Consider the following 25,792-nt stretch of genomic DNA (forward strand, 5'->3'; position numbering starts at 1 on the left):
AAACAATGCCCAGGCTACATCGTGGTTCTGTTCCCAAGCCCTGTTTGAAAGCTGAGGTGCTCCTAAGTCAGAAGTGAAGAGAAACAGCGCGTGGGAGAGGATCACTGAAACGGCTGTGATGGGACAGTGAACAGCAGGGGAAGATCAGCCAAGGCCTGACTCAGAGTGAACGATTCTGCTCAGCACTCCCCGCTCAGCTCAGCCTAGCTCCCGATTATTGAGTAACACACATAAAATGCTGCTGGAACTCAGCAGGTCAGGCAGTATCTATGCAGAGGAATAAAGAGTCAATTTTTCAGGCTGAGATCCCTTCATTGAGGCTCATGGACGGGGACAGAAGGCCCACAGAAATGACCCGTTCCCACCCAACACAATGACAATTCCTTCCCAGATCACACAGATACCACTTGACATGCTAAATTCCTCCAGCATCTGCAGTCTCTTACAACTTCAAAGAGGGTGAAGTTTTTTTTAAAATCCTTCTTGGAAGCAATAGCCAAGGCAATGACACACAGACAGAAGGAAGAGAGCTTACAGACTGAAGCAATGGAAGGAATGGAAGATTGCTTTACCTGACATATTCGATCAGCAGTGGCAGAACATTCAGTAACCTGGAAAAACCCTGCCGGGCAAATGGTACACCTCTCGCACTGCGGTGGCTCTTTCTGGAAATCACAATATTCATCAGCTTGGCAAATGCCACACTCCAGCAGGTGGTCTCCAACATCAATAACCGTCGCATCCACGTCCACCTTATGTACTGCATAGGTTTTTTGAAGTTGACTTTGTATCTCGCTCTGCAGGCCTTGAAAGTGAGAATCAAACTGGTCCTGAATCTCGGCCTGCAGATTCAAAAATGATGTCTGCTTAATGGTATCAAAGAGCATGCCATACTGGACTTTCACTAGCTCCATCTGTTCAAACATCTTCCTCTGCTGCTCCACAATTTCCCTTTGCTGCTTAATCAACGTGGCTTGCTGCTCTGCAAGAGCCTGCTGCAAATCACCAATCGTTTTCTGCTGACTCTTCAACATCTCCACGAATTTCTCTTGTCCCTTTGACAACTGGAGTTGCAAGATCAGAGCATCTTCTGATGGCACCTCATTATCTCCTGAAACATTAAGGAAACGTAACAGTTATTTAACACAGAAACATACTTTTCCATTGGCTTGTGGTACTCAACTTGCCCACTTAAGCAACAAACACTGACCTATGTCCCAAGTACTTCTCCTGACAGCAGTGCAGCAATGTACGTGACTGAAACTACTCAAAACAGGGGTTACAGAGAGCACACAAGGTGCTGGAGGAACTCAGCAGGTTATGCAGTATCTATGGAAAAAAGTACAGTCAATGTTTCAGTCTGAAACATTGACTGTACTTTTTTCCATAGATGCTGCCTGGCCTGCTGAGATCCTCCAGCATTTTGTGTGTGTTACTTGGATTTCCAGCAGATTTTCTCTTGTTTAATATTTCAACCCAACTCCCTTACAGAGCAACAAACTCACAAACAACATATGCATAGAAAGTTTAAATTTGCACCTGATAAAGTCCTCCAACAAAACAATGTGTTGTTTTGATAGTACAAGGAATGCAGAGGGTATTTACATATTATAATGGAGGCATGTTTATGAATAAAGTATTTTTTTTAATTAAAGAAACTAGTCCTATGCAACATTCTACATTCAATTTCATGGAAGACTCAATCAATCTTGCAGGGCTAAACATAAAAAAAAGTGCTGAAGGAACTCAGCAAGCCAGGCAGCACCCACAGAGGAGAATAAATAGCTGATATTTTGAGCTGAGATCCTTAATCAAAATCAGAATTGGAAAGGAAGGGGACAGAAGCTAGAATAAGGTGGGGTGGGGAGGTGGAGGAATACAGGAGGCAGTTGATAGGCAAGACTAAGTGAGAGGGAAAATGGGTGGCTAGGGTATCGAGGATGAAGTTAGAAGCTGGGAGGTGATATGTAGAAGACGTAAAAGTTTGAAGTAGTAAGCAAACAGGAGCGGACAGTGAACCATGGATTAAAAGGAAGGGAGAGGGGAACAAGAGAGCTGAGGAGATCAGTGTACATGGGTGAGATCTGACGCACATTGATAGACTGCTTCATCAGCCACCTTTGCACTGTCCACCACAAAAGGAGAGTTTTCCCGACGGCTATCAATTTCAATTTGACTTTCAATTACTATTCTGATATGTCTGCCCTTGGCCTCCTCTAAAGTGATTAGAGATTAGTTTCATATATCACATGTGCATCGAAACATACAGTGAAATGTATTGTTTGTGTCAAATCAGCCAGAATTGTAATGGGCTGTCTAGCTCCAATATAGCACATCTACTATTCACTAACCCTAACCATACAGTACGTCTTTGGAATGCGGAAGGAAATCAGAGCTCCTGGTGGAAATCTACACAGTTATGGAGAAAATGCACAAACTCCTTGCAGACGGCAGTAGGAATCAAACCCTGATCTTATAGCAAGTGCTGTAAAACAATTGCACTAACCACTGTGCCATCTCACCTACACTACTGTGCTGCTTTACCGTCAAGATAAAGCTAAACTCAGGTTGGAGATTTCTCTAACTTCCAGTAATTGTTCTGCTGTTCCCCTTCTCTCTGTCTCTTCCCTGTTCTGGTTTCCTCCTCACTCCCCCTCTTCTCTTCACTTGCTGAGCCTCTCCAGCACTTTTTCTGTGTTGCTCATGGTTTCCAGCATCTGCAGAATCTCGTGTTTATATTATGTTCTTTTCTTTTTTCGGTTGAATGGCACAAAGTCAGGGAGGCATCTGATTAACGGTTCTATACTCTGATCCATTACAAATTGTCTGTAATCAAAAAGCAACAGAGAGCTGCAGATGAGATTCATTAGGCAGATTATTCCTTTCTCCCTTGTATTTCAGACTGACTAAACATCAGGCAGCAATTTAACATGGGCGTTACTGGACATGAAACTACATAACACACCAGTGTTTCCTTACAAGGGTGGCACTCAGGAAGAACTATAAATGGTACGAAAAGGCACATCTAAGGAAAGAACTGTATTTGAAAAAGGCTGATTATATCTCCTTTACAAACAACCCTACAAATTGTCTTTTTTGCTTTGTTTAATCAACTTGTTGGCAAGTTGTTCAGGTGATGATCTCTGGCTCCGTCATATGGAATTAAAATTAAAGCTATCATAGCTGATGAGCAAGAAATGCAGGGGCAGCGCTGAGGTGGTGCTTGCTGGTGCTATAGCCCCAGCAGAAATTACAATAGCACCACCAAGAAATTACTTGAAATTTGACATACAAATTGCAGCTGCTTTGCTTTTTCTGTATAGTTTTGAATACAGCTTGTTTCTCCGGTTGATCTAGTGAAACAGCGCCCCCAATTACCGTAGCACCCATGCAGCGATAAAGTTATAAACTCTGTGCTGGTCTAAGGTCAGATCCACTCTACTTCATTCGTTGTCAATGTCTTGCCGTTGCGGGATCGGGATCAGGATACACTTGTTACAAGCTATTGTGGGCCGGCACGTGCATTATTTTGGCCAGCGTGAAAAATGGATCAATTTTTAGTGAGAAAATGACCTCATCCAGAGGAATCAGTGGTGTCTCAGCCTGAGCCTGTCTTAATTGAAAGCGATATGCAGAAAGTAAGTGGAGATGAGGACGACAGCAGTTCATCGAGGGAGTGTGAGGGTGAAGTAGAGGAACAAGAAATGGAGTGGGATTCGGAAGAGAACCTGGATGAAGCTGCTCTTAGGGTTAGTGGGAATACTGTTAGCGATGTTAGCCAGCAGCCTGAGGAAGGACCCTGTCGGCCAGCATTGAAAAAAATACCCTTCTCTGCTCGCAACAATTTAGCAATCAGCAAAGGAGTTTTATTTGTGGCTGGTTTGACTGGCTGGAATATTCAATCATAAAAGATACTACGTTCTGCTTCACATGCAGGCATTTCCTGTGTGGAGGACATGGGTTCCATTTTGAGTCTACATTCACTATCACTGGTTACCACAACTGGCGGAAAGCTACAACAACCCACCACGTAAGTGCAGCTCATAAGTTTGCTATGGCAGCATGGGCCAAATTCGCATTGAGAAAACAAGACAGTTCAAGATTGGGAAATATGCTTGACAAAGGACATGCAAAGATTGTCCAAGAAAATCGTGAGAATATGAGAGCAGTGGTTGAGTCTCTACGCTATACTGCGTGCCAAGGCATTGCCCAGCGAGGACACCGGGAGGATGATGGATCTGGCAATAGGGGAAACTTGGTTGAGTTGCTCAATGTACTTGGGAAGTTTGATAAGACTGTAGCTAAAAAAAAAAAAAAGACGACAATCCTGGAAATGCAAAAAACACCCATCATGATATCCAAAATAAAATTATGGGAATTATGGCAGGTATGGTCAGACGTCAAATAAGTGCAGAAATCAAGGAGGCTGGACATTTTGCCATCGTGGTGGATGAAAGTAAAGACTTGAGTAAAAAGGAGCAAATATCAGTGGTGGTGCGGTATTTGAATAACGAAACAGTGCTTGAAGAATTCTTGCACTTCACTCCAGCAGAAGGGTTGGACGCAGAGTCGCTTCTTAAAAGCACTGAACAGACACTCACCCAGTGTGTTATTGATAAGAACGCGTGTATAGATCAGTGTTATGACGGGGTGGCAGTGATGTCCGTGTGCATAATGGGGTACAAGAGAGGTTCAGGAAAGTGGTCCCGCAGGCATTATATATACACTGCCATGCTCACACTTAATCTTGTTTTAGTGGATGTTGTGAGCAATGTACAACAAGCAGGCAGGTGAGTTTTTTTGAAACTGTGCAGCTGCTTTACAACTTCTTTTCAAACTTTGTTGCCCACAATCTTTTCATGAAAAAAGAGAGAACTGGAATCAACTGCACAGCCCGTGGAGTTGAAGAAATTGTCAGATACACGCTGGGCATGGCAGTATACAGCTTTGTGGGCTATCAGGAAATCACTCCCTGCCATTCTAGCTACACTACAGGATATTATGGGTCAACCAAATGCACGGAGTAAAACGGAGGCCAGAGCTGTAAATGGACTGATTGACGAGCAGTTTGCTTGACTTCTCACTCTGTTTGGGGATTTATTCCGAGTCACCAAGTTCATGTCAGACCAGCTACAATCTCCCAGTTTGGAGCTTTCATCCGCTGTGGACTTGGCTCAGTCTGTTATTGATGCACTCTCAGCAAAACGGGGAGAGAAATCAGAGTGAAATTCAGGCAAGAGCTAAGGACTTGTGCGTCAAGGCCGGTATACAGAGCAGACCACATGAAAGGAGACAGGCCCAGCCACCCCGCCGCCTACATGATTTTGTTGCTGAGGCCCAAACCGAACACACACCTGTCACATCCTCTGATGACCTTAGCAAGCACTGTTTCTACCCGGCTATAGACAGACTTCTGACTGAAATGAAAAGACAGTTCTCATTTGAGACTGGAGGTGTTCTGACTGGAGTCTCAGCATTGAGTCCACTTAAGCAAGAATTGTCTTTGGCCAATGGCCCAATACTATGGAGTGACTGAAGTGAACCTGACTGCTAAGCTACATCAGGTTTGGCATCTGCTGGAAACAAAACAAAACAGCAAGGACAGACAGTGAATGACAGTGGAATTTCTAGCTCTAATGAGATGCTACCGCTATGCATTTATAGATTTATACAAACTAATCTGCATATCACTGACTCTACTTGTGACATCTACCTCATGCAAACGGAGTTTCTCTTGCCTCAAACGTCTCAAAAACTACCTAAGGAATAGCAGTGGTGATGCTCAGAACAGCAAATTGGCTCTGTTGACCATAAACAGCCGGAGGACCAAAGCACTTGACATCCAGAAAATCATTGATGCTTTCGCCACCAATCACAACAACAGACGGATCGTACTTCTCTGAAAACATCAACAGTGAGTGCAGTTGATTTTTTTTTTTATATATAAAATTTGGGCCAAGACTAATGCTGATTATTATGTGGTGGATACCCCATAGCCCTTATGTTTCCTACAAATACTAAACTATTACATTTACTGCTATTAAGCCTACTGGTTTTGCTTAGACTTCCAAGCAGTGATTCTGTTGATTTTTGTTTTAAATTCAGTAGCTGAATTAATTGAGGTATTGCATGGTCAGAGTACGATTTGTCCAACTCCTGGTAAAGCCTCGCATCTGTTGTTTGCCTTAGTTGACTTTAATAACAGTGTATCTTTTGGCATTTTCTGTCTATGTAATGCTAATAGCACTGGACATTGTGGGTTAATGTTGTGTTTTTCAGTTGAAAAGCAGGCATTTGACGCTGATTGCGGGATTGGTGCGTGATTCACGTTGTGCGCTGTGGGTCGGATGCTCTGTTGGTTTGTTTGTTTATGCTCTGTGTAGGCCGGGTTGTCTCTGATGCCATTGACACTGTCACAGTTCACTTCTATATTATATCTATCAATTGCTGTTGCTTGTGAATCAACAGAGGCATTTATAATAGGCACATAATGCTTGAAACTGACTTTTGAACACCACGCATCTGGCCTTGAGAATACATATTACCATACAGTGCATCCCTCAGCACCATCACTGAATAATTCAGCCCCACTGTAGCACCAGCAAGAAAACAAATCTCTGGCAGCACCACTGAAGCAATGACATTGCTATATAAAGCGAGATTCCAAGGAAGAAGCACTGAAGCATACTTGCCACTTGGGCTCATTTTATGCCACACAATTACTAGGTCCAAAAGTGGCCTTTGGTCTAAGGCTTGTATATTATATGGAGGCCATCTTCTGCTGTGATCTATCCTGTTTTGGGCCAAACACAGGTTACAAGGACAGTAGAATCAAGAGACTTTAGTTACATCAGTGCATCTTAAGTCTGATCTGGTCATCACTGAAGGCACAGCTTCAAAGATGCAATTACTTAAGTCATACAGGTAAAGGTTATAGAGGTCAGGCAGCTACACTTCTTTGAAGATGCATTGGTCAATTTTACATCTGAATGATCTACAATAAAGCCACTCAAAAGGAATTTAACGGACTTGCTTGGTCACGTAACCTTTCATGGTTCAGTTTTAAAACAGTGTGCCATTAATAACCCACTGGTTGCTTGGTACCTTATGAGAATACTCAATGCAAATAGTAAAAATCAACTTTATCAATGTAGTGGTATATTGGAACTCTTTTTTAAAATCTAAAAAAGTCTGTTCTTTGTCTATTACATATATTCAAAGATTAGGTTACAGACAGATTCAGATGAATAGCAAATATCTTGAGGTCAAGGTTAAAAAGAAAATCTGAAGAAAACTGTATTGTAATGATATCCTTGAAGCCAAATTGGAAATACAATCAAGCAATTAGCACAGCAAGTTGGTTAATATGGAATGAAGATTAATCACTGATTCAACAAATACAGATTCCAAACATAAAGGAATTTTACTTTATTCCTTTGATAAAATAATACCAATTACGATAGTAGTGAGTTGAATAGTCTGTTCTTTCTACAACCTCCATTCAGGTAAATAACAAGCAATTCTAAACAGAATATAATCAATATTGATGCATATTATTTTATACCAATATACTACAATTATATATTGCATTTGAGAGAACACATCTTGAATTCAGTCTACCCTTTTGATCTCTGTAACCAAAAATAAATGGTATACTTGCTTTAAAAGAGTTTGCATAAAAGGTTTACTAAATTAGTTCCAGGGAAGGCATGTTTATCACATGGGAAGGATTGAGTAGATGAGCTTTTATTCTCCAGTATTTAGTAGAATGAGAAAAGTTCTCATGAAAATTTACAAAATTCTTAGAGGATTGCATAGGCTGAATGCAAGGAGAGGGTGTTACCTTTGGTGAGGAGTCTAGACCCAGATAATCAACTTCCAGTGAGATCATCCTAAAGTAAAAGGAATTGATAAATTTCTAGACATAACGTAGAACAAGGGGGAAAAAAATATTGCCGAAAACAGTGTTGAGCTGGAAGTTCGGCATGAAAATGGCAAAGACAGATTGAAAGGCTTAATGCATGTAAACACAAGATTCTGCAGGTGCTGGAAATCTTGCTCAAAACACACAAAATGCTGGAGGAACCTAGCAAGTCAGGCAGCATTTATGAAGGAGAATAAAATTCAATGCTTCCAGCCAAGAACCTTCTTCAGGACTGGAAGGCCATAATAAAAGGTGAGAGGAGGGATGAATACAGAGGCTTGCAGATGACGGGCAAGACCAGGTGAGGGGTACATTGGGTGGGTGGGGAATGAAGTAAGAAGCTGGGAGGTGATAGTTGGAAGAGGTAATGGGCTGAAGAAGAGGAATTGAATAGTAGAGAACAAGGGACCACAGAATAAAAGGAAGGAGGAGGGGAACCAGAGGGAGCTGATAGGCAGTAGAGGAAAAGAGGTGAGACAGGAGGGTAACCAGAATGCAGAATGGAAAAAAAGGGAAGGTGGTAGAGTGGAGTAATTACAAGAGGTTCAAAAAAAAAAAAAATCGATGTTTATGGCATCAGGTTGGAAGCCTAAGCAAATAAAAATAGCTGCTGGAGGTTCTAAGCAAGTCGAGCAGCATTTGTACAGATAAAGAGATGGTCGACATTTCAGTTTAAGGATTCTACATCAAGATTAAGAGTGTAGAAGGGAGATAGCCAGTTTAAAAAGTTGAAAGGAAGGAGGTAGAAGCTGGTACATGTTAGGTCGATCCAAATGAGGTGGGCGAATGGAGCAGGATGGGAGAAGGAACGGTGGAGACAGAATCAGGATTATTATCACTGATTTGAAATTTGTTAAGAAGGTGACATCCATCAGTAAGCAACCTCACTATCCAGTACACATCCTCTTACTATTGCCATCATGGAGGTGGTACAGGAGCCCGAAGACACACACTCAAAGATTCATAAACAGCTTCTTCCCTTTCGCAATCAGATTTGTGTGTGGTCCATGAACCCAAACCTGATATTTCTTTCTTTGTTTTACTTATTTTGTAATGTATGGTAATTTTATGTCTGCCACCAAACAACAAATTTCACACCAAGTCAGTGTTAATAAATCTGTGGCTGATTCAAAAAGATGTCATCCATTTTACATAGGATAATTGACAGCACCATTATTCCTTTCATTCAAGACTTCTAAATTCAAATATTATCAATATTTCAAATGCACTACTTGATTTTAAAGATATTCTGGAATTCCACTTGGGCCTGCCCAGATAAGGCAATGATGATCTCTAAGTACAATGACTCAAGGTACTAACATGTGATTAACAAGGATGATTAGCTGACTTCTAAATACTGCAAGAACAGAAAATACTTGAGATATTCAGCAGTTCAGACAGCACACGTGGAAAGAGAAGCATTAACCCAGAGATACAGCAAGTCAGAGATCCTCCTTCAGACCTTCAACCTGCAGTGTTAACTCAGTTTCTCCATCCACAATGCTGCCAGAACTGCTGAGTGTTTCAAGCATTTGCAGTTTTATTTCTCAGATTGCTAGTTGATTTTTTGTTCAGCAATTGACCTCTTGAACAACTGTCTGCTCTATCTATGCCTCTCAATCTTATAAATCTCTATCAAATCTCTCCTCAGCCTCTGCACTCCACAGAAAATGTCCCAAGACTGTTCAACTTTGCCTTATAACAAGAGGACATGAGTTGAGAGTTAAAGGGCAAAAGTTTATGGGTAACATGAGGGGGAACTTCTTTACTCAGAGAGTGGTAGCTGTGTGGAACGAGCTTCCAGCAGAAGTGGTTGAGGCAGGTTCGATGTTGTTGTTTAAAGTTAAATTGGACAGCTATGCGGACAGGAATGGAATGGAGGGTTATGGGCTGAGTGCAGGTCAGTGGGACTAGGTGAGAGTAAGAGTTCGGCACGGACTAGAAGGGCCGAGATGGCCTGTTTCTGTGCTGGAATTGTTATATGGTTATAACACATACCCTCTAATCCAAGTGAACCTCTTCTGCACCCTTCTATAATAGGGTGACCAAAAATGATGCAATGAATCTCCTGTTGGATGGGTACAAGGCATTTCAACATGCCATCTCTTCCAAACCCCAGAAATTCAATAATCAAAGCTGGGCTGAGCCGAGTGGAACTGGGAGAACTGAACAGACTCATTTGGTAGTGAGGCCAGCTGATGGCTGCTCTTCCCGCGCCCGCTTGCTCTCCCATCACAGTCATTATCTGTGATCCTCTCTCATACTTGTTCTGCCGTTCACTTCCAATTTAGGAAGAGTTCTGATGATTAACAGTTCTCAGGAACAGAACCCTGTCATAACCTGGGCATTGCCTGTACAAACTATCATGCAATTAACTAGGTCTCACAGTGGAAACAAGAATCAAAAAAGTCTTTTGATTATTATTCACTGAACAGAGAAATGAACACATTATCAGGAGATGCTGTAAAATTGCTGCATATTGTTCAGTGTGTTGACCATTCAATCAATTTGGCTTTATTCTACTACTTCTCAGCCATTAAAAGAATCATTCGAAGAGAAAAGTCTGTAACAAAAGAGAAGCATGTGGTGAAGGATTAATGGGTTGAGCAGGAAGATTAAACTGACATATTGGATTCTACTTGATTAATCAAAAGGAAGGAGGGATGAGGAGAAACTTCAGAACCTTCCTTGGAAGAATGAATAGATCAGGCAGAGTACATGAAAAAGTGTGTTGTACATAGCCTGTGGTAAGTTACTTGATGAGCCTGCTCTCATTCTTCCCTTTGTTATATCTACTATAAGCCAAGGAAACCAAATGTTTCCTCATGAATTACAAGACAAAAGTAATCAGTGAAGTTCAGGTCAAATTATAGATCAAAGTTCAGGTGTTTTATGTCTGAATAATGAGTAAAGTACTATGCTGTCTGGGACTGCTTTTGCTTTACAGTTTTTGATTAATGAACACATGGCTATGACTACAGATAATATCCCAATCTGACTCAGGAATTACCTACAGCTTGGTTTCGCTCCATGTGTAGCGGGATGGATTTAAAATTGCTCAGCTCATCTGCTGGAGATCCTTACCCTTCAGAAATGTTGTGCTTAAGCCCCAAAATGTTACACATGAGGAAATGACCTCCCTCTCTGTGCATACACAAAGAGGTAAGCTGATGTACTGGGAGATCACTAAATGCAAATTCTTACTGGCCCCAAAACTGAAGTGCAATTTTCCAGTTGGAAGCATCAGATACTTCAAATGTATTCAGAATCTGATGACACCTACAATTTGAGAGCCTCAAATTTATGTGTAACTTCTGTGGACAAAGAAACTTCTCCAACTTGTGAAAAAAAGTCGTTGACCTGCAGCATTAACTTTGCTTCTCTCCATGGATACTGAGTGTGCCCACTACTTTCTACTTTTATCTCATACTTTCAACATTGACGTTTTCTTCCCTTTCAATTACCCACTGACTTACAGCAATTATGATAGAAATATACAACACATATTCTCTGCGAAGTATCATATAAAATGCCAACATGAAAAACTCGGGTGCTGGGGTGGCAATACACCCCTACCAAAGGAGATAGAAGGTGCTCCTTCCCTCCACTAGCATGCAGGTGTCGCACCTGCTTAGCCCCTTCGATCAGTCACGTGAAGCCACGGGAGCTGGTGATGGGTGGTCGTATGAGCAGGCGGTGAGGATCACAAGTCCTGGTTCTCCCAACCACTGACACCAGGCAAGCAATCTCTGATGGGTATTGATGATGGGTAAGGTCACCCATCTTGTTAAGACACTGCCCAGAAGCAGGCAAAAGCAAACCACTTCTGTACAAAAATTTGCCAAGAACATTCACATATAAAGAAAAGCAGAAGAAAAATCAGAGTGAAGGAGGTCTTAAAGACAGATGGAGGACCATGATACGACATGGCGCATATGGATGATGACATGAAAAACTGGCATACGTTCAATATATCACCTCAAAGAATACATTTTAAAAATATATATATATATTTAAGATCCTCGAGAACTGAAATAAGCACCTAAACAGGCAATAATATTCTGTAGGTCATATCACTGCATGGCAAGGAAGCAGGCCCTTGGCTGCAACACATCCATACTGACCAAGCAGCCAACCTGAACTATTTTCATTTACCTGTGCTTAGCCCATATTCCTCTCAAATGTTCCTATCTATGTACCTGTCTAATGTTGCAATTGTACACACCTCTACCACTTCCTTTGGCACATAACCACCATCCTGTGTGAAAAGGTGCCCCTCTCATCACCTTTAAATTTTTGTTCTCTTAGGAAAAGACTGTGTCAACTCAAGCTGCCTGAGCTTCGACTTACTTTATAAGCCTACATAAGGTCATTGAGCAGACATAGAGAAAGAAACCAGGTCAAAATTTCAAGTTAATGATCTTTCTTTAGAATTAAGTTGATTTTCTGATGCTGTTTAAAAGATATTCTCCTGAGAAATTGGCTCTGGTTTTCTCTCAATGGAGTTTACCTGACCTCAAAAAATTTAAAATATTTCCTGCTTTTATTCCTGATTATTCCTGAAGGAATGTTTCTAGGAACCAGTGAGTGAATTAGTGGTTCTTTTCCCTAGATTTTTGTTTAGAAACCGTAGTTGCTGAAATCTGAATTAAAAACAGAAACTGCTGGAAACACTTAGCAGGTCAGACCAGCCACATCTGCAGTAAGTTTTTCTACAGAGGATGGTGTGTTTATGGAATGAGCTGCCAAAGTATTTTTAGAGGCAGGTGCAATTAGAGCACTTAAAAACATTTGGACAGGTTCATGGACAAAAAAGATTGAGAGGGATATGGCCAAATACAGACAAAGGGGATTAGCATAGAAGAGGTAGTCAGGAAAACATTCACCAGTCCTCACTGAGGAGTCGGCAGTGGAGAGGGTCTTGACATGAAACATTTCCAAAGATGCTGCCTGGCCTGCCGAGTTCCTCCCGTAGAGAAGGTGAGCAGTTTTACGTTCCTGAGCACAACATCCCTGTGGATCTGCCCTGGGTCCAAAACATTGATCCAATCATGAAGCAGAGGCTCTGCTTCACCAGGGGTTTGAGAAGATTTGGTACCAAAGACACTGGCAAATTTCTATCTATGGGGGACATTCTGGCCAGTTACATCACAGCCTGGTATGGCAACTGCAGCACACTTGATGGCAAGAGGCTGCATTAGGCTATAGACTCAGGAACTCCATAATGGGCATAACCCTCCCCATCACTGAAGGCATCTTCACAAGGCAGTGCCTCGGGAAGGCTGCAGCCAGCATTAAAGATCCTCACCATCCAGGACATGCCCTCTTTTTGTTACTACCATCAGACCATAATACATAGGCCATTCAGCCCATCAGGTCAATTCTGCTATTCGATCATGGACGATTTATTTTCCCTTTCAACCCCATGGTGCTGCCCTCTCCCCTTCATCTTTGACATCATTGGCCGCCACAGAAGCGTAGCAGCTAGGATGATGCTATTACAGCTCAGGACATTCCGGAGCTTGGGGTTCAGTTGCAGTGCTGTTCCGTAAGGAGTCTCTGTACACCCTCCCTGTGGAAAGCTTGGGTTTTCCCCGGGTACTCCAGTGTCCTCCCACTGTCCAAAGACGTACCGGGTAGGTTAACTGGAAATTGGAAATTTTCCCGTGATTAAGTTAGAGTTGATTGGGGCTGTGGGGTTGCTGAGGTGGCGTGGTCGAAAGGCCGGAAGGACCCACTCCATGCTGAATAAATTCTTAGAGAGGAAGTACAGGATCCTGAAGACCCACATTCAATGTTTTAGAAACAGTTTCTTCCTCCTTCATTACCAGGTTTCTGAACAGTCCATGAAGACTACCTCACTATTCATCTTTTGCACTATTTATTCAATTTGTAACATACGATTTGCTGTGGGAAAACAACAACTTTCACAACATGTCAGTCAGTGATGATAAACCTGATTCTGATACTGAACTCGAAGGAGGAGGAACAGTCTAAGGAGGAGGAACAGTTAACTTGGGTAAAATACCTGAGAGAGGTTTCCAAGATAATGGTTCTGACGCTTTCCCAGTTTGTAATCTGATGCTTCTCTCTCCATAGATTCTGCCTGACCAACAATATGTTTTTTATTTCACACTTCAAAAAGTTTATGAAAAGTAAAGAGAAGAAGAAAGTGACAACACAGAATTCAAATGTTAATCTCGTTTGTTTAGCAGTGTTTCCCTTTGAGTTTGTATTTGGAATCGAGATCGCAGAAGACTGTCCCACCAACCTGGTTTGATGTCACACGTCAGCTGAATTCCCAGCGCCGATGCACCCAACTCCGTGGTGGAGTAGCCGAGGTCAGGAATCTCGCTGATGAATTGAGCTGCGGTGTCCCGCACGTGGATCGGGCTGGGCTGGCCAAGTTCCTCAGCTCCCAGTGAGACAGGGGCAACGGGACAGTGCTCGCCAATACATTGAGCACCGGCTTTGGGCTTCAGTCGGATCCTCAGCGGCAGCCTGCACTCGATGCCCTTGCAATCTTTCGTACCGTTGTGCTTGCCTTGTTTCCCTGGGCAATCGCCCCCGACTCGCAGGCAAGGAGCCTCTCTGTTGCCAAGGTTTTCCTTCCTTCTTCCAACATGCTGGAAATAGTTGGGATCAGCGGTGGATCTAGAAGTCGCCCTGCTGCTGCCATTCCTCGGATATCCTCTAAAAGCCGTGCTAGCTCGGTCCGGAGAAAGACCCGAACTGGCCCGGGACGGTGTGAAGGGTCTGGTTTGGCAATGGACTCCGTGACAGAGCCGGCTGCCCTCTCTGCTGACCGCTGCATAACAATGAAGACCACGGCAGATCTCTGCAGTAGCACCGGCACTCGGTACCGAAGACAGCCAGGTTAGGACAAGCAGGAGTGAGACCACTGCAGAAGGCATCCCGCCTGGTCGCGACAAAAAAAATCTTTATTATCTGGGGGGGGGGGAAGAGAGAAACACAACGATTCCTAAACATATTTAAATTAAACACATTCGCATTCTATAGAATTTGGTAACAGTGAAGAATAACAGTGAAACTTTCTTACCTCAAGCAGCAGATGCGACTGTTGGCTTCGAAGCGATAGTTGTAAACCAAGTTTCTTTCTTCCCAGTGTTTACTCAGTCCCCTCACCCACCAAGACCACTTCTGAAGTCTGTGAGTGAATGCTAAATGTAGCATTCCAGAAACTAATGAGGGGTTTAACCTCTTCACCGCCGCGACACATTTATTGTAGGTAGCGCTTTCGTCAAATTTCATATTAAAGCACAATTACAATGATATAACTCGATTAACATTTCGGTAGGGGCGGGGGTGGTAGCACTAATCGAAAAGTTAACACAGGCAACAAGTGTCCATGGAAGGCGACCTAAGTGGTGCTTGCGGGGACGTTCGTTTACAGAAGAGTTGGAACAACTAGTCGAGGGTTAACTTTAGGCAGAGAGCAACAGCGGCACAGCCCAACTGATAACAAATAAAGCTAATCACTTTCAGATCTTTTAAAGGCTCATCTGTTTTATTTTCCCAATGCATGATTTTCCTCATGCTTATTCCAAGAAATTCCCGTGAAACCCTCCGCTGTTCGGAGTCGATCGTGGATATTGCGTCTACGCGATACGCAAGCTAGTGCAGTACGATATGGAGAGCAAGCTGTTGCCCACTCTCCATGCAGCTGATGAACCCAAAGGAACGGCAGAGACTGATACAGTTTGACACCAACGGCATTGCAGGAGTTGTCTATCAGCGTTGAACTCGACGTAGGGATTTAAACTCCGGATTTTTCCTCGGGGTTTACTCGTTCTTTCTTTTTAAATCTTTTTATTAATTTTTCAAAATTATAAACTCAATAACAAAGTTGGTACAAAGAGATTGGAAAAATGTTCATCAGCATATATAAAATGAATTTTAAGTAACATAGATATAAAAGACTTCTAAACTCATAATAAGATTAAACATTAAAAAAGAAATAAAAAGAAAAAAATATATATAAACAAAAAAACCCAAAAGAAAAAGAGAAAAAAAAACCCAAGAAAATAAAAACAAAACAGGGCTAGACCAACAGCTTGTATCGGACACGTTCAATAATGTCATTAACTCCGCTCCTCTCATCATATAACTTAAGTTTAGAAAAAAGATTCGGAAAGGTCAGATTACATCATATGAAAATGTTGCATAAAAGGTTTCCAAGTTTCTTCAAATTTAACCGAAGACTCAAAAATATCACTTCTAATTTTTTCTAAAATTAAACTTAATATGGTTTGAGAAAACCATTGGAATATAGTTGGAGGATTAGTTTCCTTCCAGTTCAACAAAATAGATCTTCTCGCCATTAAAGTAACAAAAGCTATCATTTGACAGGCTGAAGAAGACAAAGATCTATGTTCTACCATTGGCAATCCAAAGATTGCCGTAATAGGATGGGGTTTTAAATCGAAGCATAGAACTGTTGAAATAATATCAAAAATGTCTTTCCAATATTTTTCCAAAAGATGACAGGACCAAAACATATGATTTAAAGAAGCCACTTCAGAGTGACATCTATCACAGGTAGGGTTTAAATAGGAATAAAAACGAGCTAGTTTATCTTTGGACATATGAGCTCTGTGTACTACTTTAAATTGTATTAAAGTATGTTTAGCACATATAGAAGAAGTACTAACTAAATGAAAAATTTTATCCCATTTCTCTGTAGACAGGGAAAGTTGAAGTTCCCTTTCCCATTCATTTTTAATTTTATCAGATATATCTGGCTGTAATTTCATAATTATATCATAAATTATTGCTATTAATCCCTTCAGCAAAGGATTAAAACTTAAAATTTTATCAAGAGTGCCAGAAGGATTGGAAGTCGGAAAGGTAGGCAACATAATATTTAAAAAATTTCTTATTTGTAAGTATCTAAAAAAATGGGATCTAGGCAAATCAAATTTCTCAGATAACTGCTCAAAAGACATAAAGCGGTTATCCAAAAATAAATCACGAAAACATATTATGCCTTTCGTTTTCCATATCAAAAACGCTTGGTCCATTACCAAAGGTTGGAAAAAAAAATTAGATATAATAGGACTTGATAACATAAATTCATTCAGGCCAAAAAATTTACGAAATTGAAACCATATTCGCAATGTATGTTTAACTATAGGGTTGAAAATTTGTTTATTCAATTTAGATAGTGCAAAAGGCAATGAAGTTCCTAAAATGGAGGCTAAAGAAAACCCTTGTACAGAATGGCCTTCAAGGTTTACCCAATGTGGGCTTGGAGTTATATTCCAATCTTGTGTCCAAAATATTAAGTATCGGATATTAATTGCCCAGTAGTAAAATCTTGGGACAGGCAATGCCAAACCACCCTCGTTCTTAGATTTCTGTAAGTATTTTTTACTTAATCTGGGATTTCTATTTTGCCATATATAAGAAGAAATTTTAGAGTCAATAATATCAAAAAAAGATTTAGGAATAAAAATCGGTATCGCTTGAAATAAATATAAAAATTTGGGTAAAATAATCATTTTAAAAGCATTAATAAGGCCAATCAATGATAGAGACAAAGGGGACCATTTAGTAATCAGTTGTTTAACCTGATTAATTAATGGTAAAAGGTTGAGATTGAATAGATCCTTATGTCTCTCAGTAATTTTAACTCCCGAATAAGTAAAATAATCAGTAATCAGTCTAAATGGAGAATTTCTATAAATAGGAACCTGCATATTTAATGGAGAGTTCACTCTTACTTAGGTTCAGTTTATAACCAGAAAAGCTACTAAACTGAGCAAGCAAAGTTAATACTGCCGGAATAGATTTTCCTGGGTTAGAAATATATAATCGTAGATCATCTGCATATAGTGATAATTTAGGAGTCTCATTTCCACGGGTAATACCAAATATATTAGGGGAGTCATGAATGGCAACGGCTAGCGGTTCCGAGGCAATATCAAATAGTAGTGGACTAAGAGGGCAACCCTGCCTAGTACCATGGAATAAATGAAAGAAAGGGGATCTTTGGTTGTTAGTAAATACCGTGGCCAAAGGGGTAAAATATATCAGTTTAATCCAGGAAATGAATATCAGACTAAAATTAAATTTCTCAAGGGTATTAAATATATATACCCATTCAACTCTATCAAAAGCTTTTTCAGCATCCAATGAAATGACACATTCTGGAATTTTGGGTGAAGGCGTATAAACAATATTCATTAATCTCATAATATTAAAAAAAGAGTAACAATTTTTAATAAATCCAGTTTGATCAGCAGAAATAATTTGGGGTAATACATTCTCCAATCTCGTTGCCAATATTTTAAGGGATTTACTCTTGAAGCCTTCCCCATGAGTGGGTATTGACGCAAGGCAGTGGAGATTTGAGATCCGCGTTTCCTTTCCAGATGAGCTGCCAACCACAGCTGACGAGCTCCATCTGCCCGGGGCAATTGGTTTTAAGGCACCAGTAATCTGCCTTTGCCCCTTCTCCTGTCAGGAGAAATGGTTCCACCCGCCGGGCCTAATCCGCACGTGAAGGCCAGGACCTGGTCTTGGTTGTCAGAAGATATTTGAGATGCACTCCCTTGGGAGCATTTAATATATACTGGGAATTTATCCCCACTACCTCCCCCAGCCATGACTACCTTAAGGAACCAAGAAGTCCCTATAGGTTATTTAGATTAGATTATGAGGACACGCAGTCCTCTTTTATTGTCATTTAGTAATGCATGTATTAAGAAATGATGCAATGTTTTTCCAGAATGATATCACAGAAACACAAGACAACCCAACTTAAAAACTGACAAAAACCACATAATTATAACATATAGTTACAACAGTGAAAAGCAATACTGTAATTTGATAAGAACAGAACATGGCATGGTAAAAGTCTCAAAGTCTCTCGTAAGTCCCATCATCTCACGCAGACGGTGAACCTCCAGCGCCGCTAACTTGCCGATACAGCATCCTGGAAGCATCCGACCACAGTCCGACTCCAAGTCCGTCCGAAAACTCCGAGCCTCCGATCAGCTCTCCAACACCGAGCGCTGAGCACCATCTCTGCCAAGCGCTTCGACCCCGGCCCCGGCAACAGGCAACAGGAAAAGCCGAGGATTTGGGGCCTTCCCCTCCGGAGATTCTAAATCGCACAGTAGCAGCGGCAACAAAGCAGGCATTTCAGAAGTTTCTCCAGGTGTTCCTCCGTGCTTCTCACGGTCAAATCCGGATTGTGCACGGCCCCCTAGTTAACACATATGATATCATTCGGAACGGCCGCGCGTGCAGCGTCGCGCCGCCATCTTCTCCTCCCTCCCTATTTAGAATAAACAGATATCCATTGATCTTTCTCGGGCTGGATCGGTAAAGTTTGCAGTAAATGGAGGGGGGTTGTTCTTTGGCATTAAGCTGAGTTCTCCATTGAAACTTGGGAAGTGGAAGGAATTTGGCAGGGAACTTAACTTGCCTGGTGCCTTCTCACTCTGTGTCAATATTCAATTATCAATATTGCTGGATGCTGGAAACCAAGTAGACAAATCCAAATAAATCAAGAATGATGGTATAAGCAGAGATAATGTTTGCATTGTCAGGTCCTTGTTAAATGAGAACTCCTCTCATTTTTCTAAACTCAATGGAAATGCAGAGGTTTGAGGCCAACTTCAGAAAAATTAGTGGAGGACTCATTAAAACTCAAGGCTTGAGAAGATGGATGAGGGAAGATGTTTTCCATGGCTGTGCAGCCTAGAACCAGGGAAAATATTCAAAAAAGGCTTACACTGTTGAGGACTGAGACATAGAACTTAGAACAGTATAACACAGAAACAGGCCTTTGGACCACAATGGTGTGCTGAACCAGCTAAAAAGCAAGTCAAAAACACCCAGATACTAATCCCTCCTACCTCCACCATGTCCTTATCCCGCCATCTTCCTTACATCCATGTGCATATCCAAACATCTCTCAAAAACCTCTAACGTATTTGCCTCTACCATCATATCAGGCAGCATATTCCAGGCATCCACCACTCTCTGAGTGAAAAAACTTACCCTCCACATTCCCCTTGAACCTATCCCCTGTCACCTTCAAAGCATGCCCTCTGATATTAGACATTTCGACCTTGGGAAATAGATACTCTCTGTCCACACTATCTATGCCTCTGATAATCTTATAAACCTCTATCAGATCTCACCTTAGCCTCTGTCGCTCCAGAGAAAACAACCCCCAAGTTTGCCCTCTGAACCCTGCAGGCTCCTGGTAAACTTCTTCTGCACCCTTTCCAAAGCCTCAACACCCTTCCTATAGTGGTGCAAGCAGAACTGTATGCAATACTCCAGATGTGGCCTATTTGCACAGTTTGTTGTCCATGGATCCTTCTTACAATTACTGTTATAAAGATTTCCTAAGTACACTTGCAGAAAACTAATCTTGGTTGCATGTGGCGACATATATGTATGTCATAATGGGGTGCTGATAGCAGACCCAAATGCAAGACGCAGACACTGAAGTACAAGGAACAGGACTTGGAACCATGAACTAGGAGCCTGGCTTGGGCTCCAAGCCAGAGACTGGACAAGGACCCAGAACCTGGATCTTGCCTCAGGCTCGGGCCCCAGAACCAGGCATGGACATGACATGACTGCAGGACTGGAGGCTGGGGTCTTGAGGCTTGAGCTTGGAGACAGGCTGGGGTCTTGGTCTTGAGGCCTGCAGGCTGGGGCCTTGGGTCTTGGGTGTAGGGTACTTCAAGGCTTGGGTATGGACTAGAAGAGACAGGAGCACGGAACACAGGGCTGAGACCCCTCCTTGGGAACAGGACGTAGGGCCGGGACTCATACACAGAACACTGAACATAAAGAGATGGATCCCAACACAAGGTGGCGGCAAACGGTCGGACCTACCTAGCGAAGGTGTGGACACCATAAGATCATAAGACAAAGGAGCAGAAGTCGGCCATTCAGCCCATCGAGTCTGCTCTGCCATTTTATCATGAGCTGATCCATTCTCCCATTTAGTCCCACTCCCCCGCCTTCTCACCATAACCTTTCATGCCCTGGCTACTCAGATACCTATCAATCTCTGCATTAAATACACCCAATGACTTGGCCTCCACTGCTGCCCATGGCAACAAATTCCATAGATTCACCACCCTCTGACTAAAAAAGTTTCTTCGCATTTCTGTTCTGAATGGGCGCCCTTCAATCCGTAAGTCATGCCCTCTCGTACTAGACTCCCCCATCATGGGAAAAAACTTTGCCACATCCACTCTGTCCATGCCTTTCAACATTCGAAATGTTTCTATGAGGTCTCCCCTCATTCTTCTAAACTCCAAGGAATACAGTCCAAGAGCGGACAAACGTTCCTCATATGTTAACCCTCTCATTCCCGGAATCATTCTAGTGAATCTTCTCTGTACCCTCTCCAACGTCAGCACATCCTTCTTAAATAAGGAGACCAAAACTGCCCACAGTACTCCAAGTGAGGTCTCACCAGCACCTTATAGAGCCTCAACATCACATCCCTGCTCCTATTCTCTATTCCTCTGGAAATGAATGCCAACATTACATTTGCCTTCTTCACTACCGACTCAACCTGGAGGTTAACTTTAAGGGTATCCTGTACGAAGACTCCCAAGTCCCGTTGCATCTCAGAACTTTGAATTCTTTCCCCATTTAAATAATAGACTGCCCGTTTATTTTTTCTGCCAAAGTGCATAACCATACACTTTCCAACATTGTACTTCATTTGCCACTTCTTTGCTCATTCTTCCAATCTATCCAAGTCTCTCTGCAGACTCTCCATTTCCTCAGCACTACCGGCCCCTCCACCTATCTTCGTATCGTCAGCAAACTTAGCCACAAAGCCATCTATTCCATAATCCAAATCGTTGATGTACAATGTAAAAAGAAGCGGCCCCAACACGGACCCCTGTGGAACACCACTGGTAACCAGCAGCCAACCAGAATAGGATCCCTTTATTCCCACTCTCTGTTTCCTGCCAATCAGCCAACGCTCTATCCACGTATGTAACTTTCCCGTAATTCCATGGGCTCTTATCTTGTTAAGTAGCCTCATGTGTGGCACCTTGTCAAAGGCCTTCTGAAAATCCAAATATACAACATCCACTGCATCTCCCTTGTCTAGCCTACTGGTAATTTCCTCAAAAAATTGTAATAGGTTTGTCAGGCAGGATTTTCCTTTAAGGAATCCATGCTGAGTTCTGCCTATCTTGTCATATGCCTCCAGGTACTCTGTAACCTCATCCTTGACCATCGACTCCAACAACTTCCCAACCACCGATGTCAAGCTATAATTTCCTTTCTGATACAGAGAGACAATTCCACACAACGAAAGTCAGTTCCTTATCTTGACCTAACAAGGCTCCGGTCTTGCTCCGGCGGTAAAACTTCAGCGATACAGGCGGGGTATCCAGGCTAGGTGAGCAGGCAGAGAGTCAGGCGAGGTATTCAGGCAGAGAATCAGGCAAGGGGGGAAAAGACAGGGAGGGGAACAGGACAGTCCAGCAGGGAATCCCTGGTTTGCAGAGGTATTTACATCTCAGCTCCAAAACGAGAAATATGTGCCCACAACAGAAACTGGGGAAAACCAGAAACCCCAGAACAAGGAACCATGGACCGGACCATGAACCGGAGCACGGACTTTATGGACCGGACTATGACAATGTACTCTGATAATAAATTTTACTTTGAACTTTGAACTAATCACAGTTTAATAAATTTGCAACATAACCACCGGTTTTGAATTCAATGCCTTGACTAATAAAAGCAAGCATTCCATAAGCCTACTTAACCACCTTATCAACCTGCATAGCCACTTTTAATGAGCTATTAACTTGGATCCCAAGATCTTTCGCTCAGCAACACTGCTGAGGATCTTGCCCTTAACAGTCTATTGTCTCCTTGCATTTACCCCACCGAGTTGCAACATCTCACATTTATCTGGGTTAAACTCCATCTGCCGTTTCTCAGCCCATATTTGCAACCGGTGTATATCGTGCTGTATTCCTTGCCAGTCTTCCACATCATCCACAACTCCACCAGTCTTGGTATCATCCACAAACAGCAGAGGTCCCAGCACAGATCCCTGTGGAACCACAAATTACAGACCTTCAGTATGAATAAGTCCCTTCAACACTACCCTCTGCCTTTTATGTACAAGCCAGTTCTGGATCCAAACAGCTAATTCACTGTGGACACAATGCATTTTAATTTTTGGATTAGCCTCCCTTGCGGGACTGGGAAATTTCTTTATGCGGAGACCAGTGAATCTTTGGAAGTTGCTACCCTGAGAGCTGGGGAAATTGAGTTTACTCAAAACATGGATTTATATATTATGCACATTTTATTCCACATCTGTCCTTCAACCTCCAACACAATTTTCATCATTTTTTATAATTGTTGAATGTTATTACTTTTTGTTGCACATTTCACCTGACCAACACACCATAATAAATTCCTAATACATGTAAATGTACTGTATATGGCTAATAAAGCTGATTCTTGATCATTGAATAGATACTGTAGATGTTTGTATATTATGGGAATCAAGGATTAAGGTGATGCTGCAGGATTGAAGGAAGCAAGATGAAAGAGAAGCCGTGATCTTGACGAATGAAAGAACACAAGGCTTACTCTCCAGCAAAATCTCTTAAATTCTTAAACTCCACCTGCATAACGTGTCAAGTCTGAGAAAACAGAAGAATTCTCCAGGTGGGTTCCTTCCAAAAACAATAAATAACTGAAGAGTGTCTGCATAAATCACAACAGTTGCTGGTTTAATTATAATGAGTTGAGTTCCAAGTAACCTGAATTTACTTGCTCTGATTCAGTTTTAATGACATTTCTTAAATAAATGGCACCTAAGTGATACTTAGCAACATTGGGAAGGAGAAAGAAAGCAAGAAATTCCACAACAGATTAGGAATAGCACTTAATTTCCCTTCGATAAAATAATTATTTTATTCCACATTGTTTGCTGCAGGTCAGGATTGAATGGAGAGGAAGGGTACGTGAGAAAATACATTAATAACTCAGCAGAGTCCCAATACAGACCTGGATTTTCAAAGCGTGTCTCACGTGAGACCCTTTGCATTCATATTTTCCACATAGATTGATGGCAGATTTTACTCACTTGTGAGTTGGGTGGTGAGAACAAATTTCAAGTATTTAAATTTTACGGCTTTTAGAAGAAAAATTCAGAATGATACAGCTTGGAAACAGGCCCTTCAATACAAACCGTCCATGCCGGCTAAGGTGCTCACTTAAACTGGCCCTATTTGCCCACGTCACTCTAAACCTTTCCTATCCAAATACATATCCAGGTGTTTTTTTTAATATAGACATTATCCCTGCCACAACTGCTTCCTCTGGCAGCTTGTTCTATGTAAATACCACCTATTGCTTGAAGAAGAAACCCTTCAAGTACTTTTTAAATCTTTCCCTTCTTAAACCCATGCCCTCTAGCTTTTGGATTACTTTCTCTGAGAGAAAAAAAAACACGTACATTCACCCTATCTATGCCCCCAATGATTTTAAACACCTCTACAAGGACACCCTGCAGACTCCTACGTTCCAAAGAATAAAGTCCCAGCCTACCCAACCTCTCCCAAGAAATTGGTAAATTGATAAAATGGCTCATTATTGTCACATGTACCAAGGTACAGTCAGTACCTTGTCTTGCACAGCATTCATACAGATCCATTCATTACAACAGTGAATTGGGGTAGTGAAAGGTAAACTAATAAGAGATTGCAGAATTAAGTGAGACAGTTACAGTGGAAGTGCAAGGTTATAACAAGGTAGATTGTGAGGTCAAGAGTCCGGCTTATTGTACCAGGGAACCATTCAATAGTCTTATAACAGCAGGATAGAAGTCATCCTTGAGATTGTTAGTACATGCTTTCGGGTTTTTGTATCTTCTGTCCGATGAGAGAGGGAGAAGAAAGAATGTGTGGGTTGGGTAGGGTTCTTGATTATGCTGGGTCCTAATGCCCTTCCCTTGGACAACATTGGTGTCGTGGAGAGGGGAGACTTGCAGCATGGGCAACTGCTGGTCTTCCATACAACCTTGCCCAGGCCTGCGCCCTGGAGAGTGAAGACTTTCCAGGCCCAGATCCATGGTCTCGCAACACTAACAGATGCCTTTATGGAGGAAACAATAAGTGTAGACAGAGTTGGTGGAGGGGAGACTGGTTTCTGTGATGTCCTGAGCTGCATCCATAACACTCTTCAGTTGAGCAGAGCTGTTGCTATACCATGGTGACGTATCCAGAAAGGATGCTTTCTATGGTGCATCAATAAAAAGTGGTAAGGGTCAAAGGGGACATGCAAAAATTCTTTAGCCTCCTGAGTGTTCTTGACCATGGTGTGAATGTGGTCAAACCTGGGTATGATATTGGTGACGTTCACTCCTAAGAACTTGACGTTTTCAACCCTCTTGTTCTCAGCACCTTTGATGTAACCAAAAGCATGTGCACCAACCCCTTCTTGAAATCAATGACTAGCTTTTTCATTTTTGCTGACTTTGAGGGAAAGATTGTTGTCATGATAGACACCATATCACTAAGCTCCCTATCTCCTTTATGTACTCTGACTCATCATTACTTGAGATACAGCTCACTACCATGGGATCATCTGCAAACTAGATGGAGTTAGAGTAGTGTCGGGCCACACATTTATGAGTGCATAGGAAGTACAGTAGGGGCCGAGGATGGAGCTTTGTGGGGCAGCAGTGGTGGAGGGGCTGCTGTTTATGCTTACTGATTATAGTCTGATGGTGTTATTTGTCACATGCATAGGTTACATCAATGACTAACATAGTCCAAGGATTTCTTGGTGGACACCCTCAAGTGTCATACTTTCAATGCC

Source organism: Mobula birostris, chromosome 3, assembly GCF_030028105.1.
Source record: "Mobula birostris isolate sMobBir1 chromosome 3, sMobBir1.hap1, whole genome shotgun sequence".
In the NCBI taxonomy this organism is placed as follows: Eukaryota; Metazoa; Chordata; class Chondrichthyes; order Myliobatiformes; family Myliobatidae; genus Mobula; species Mobula birostris.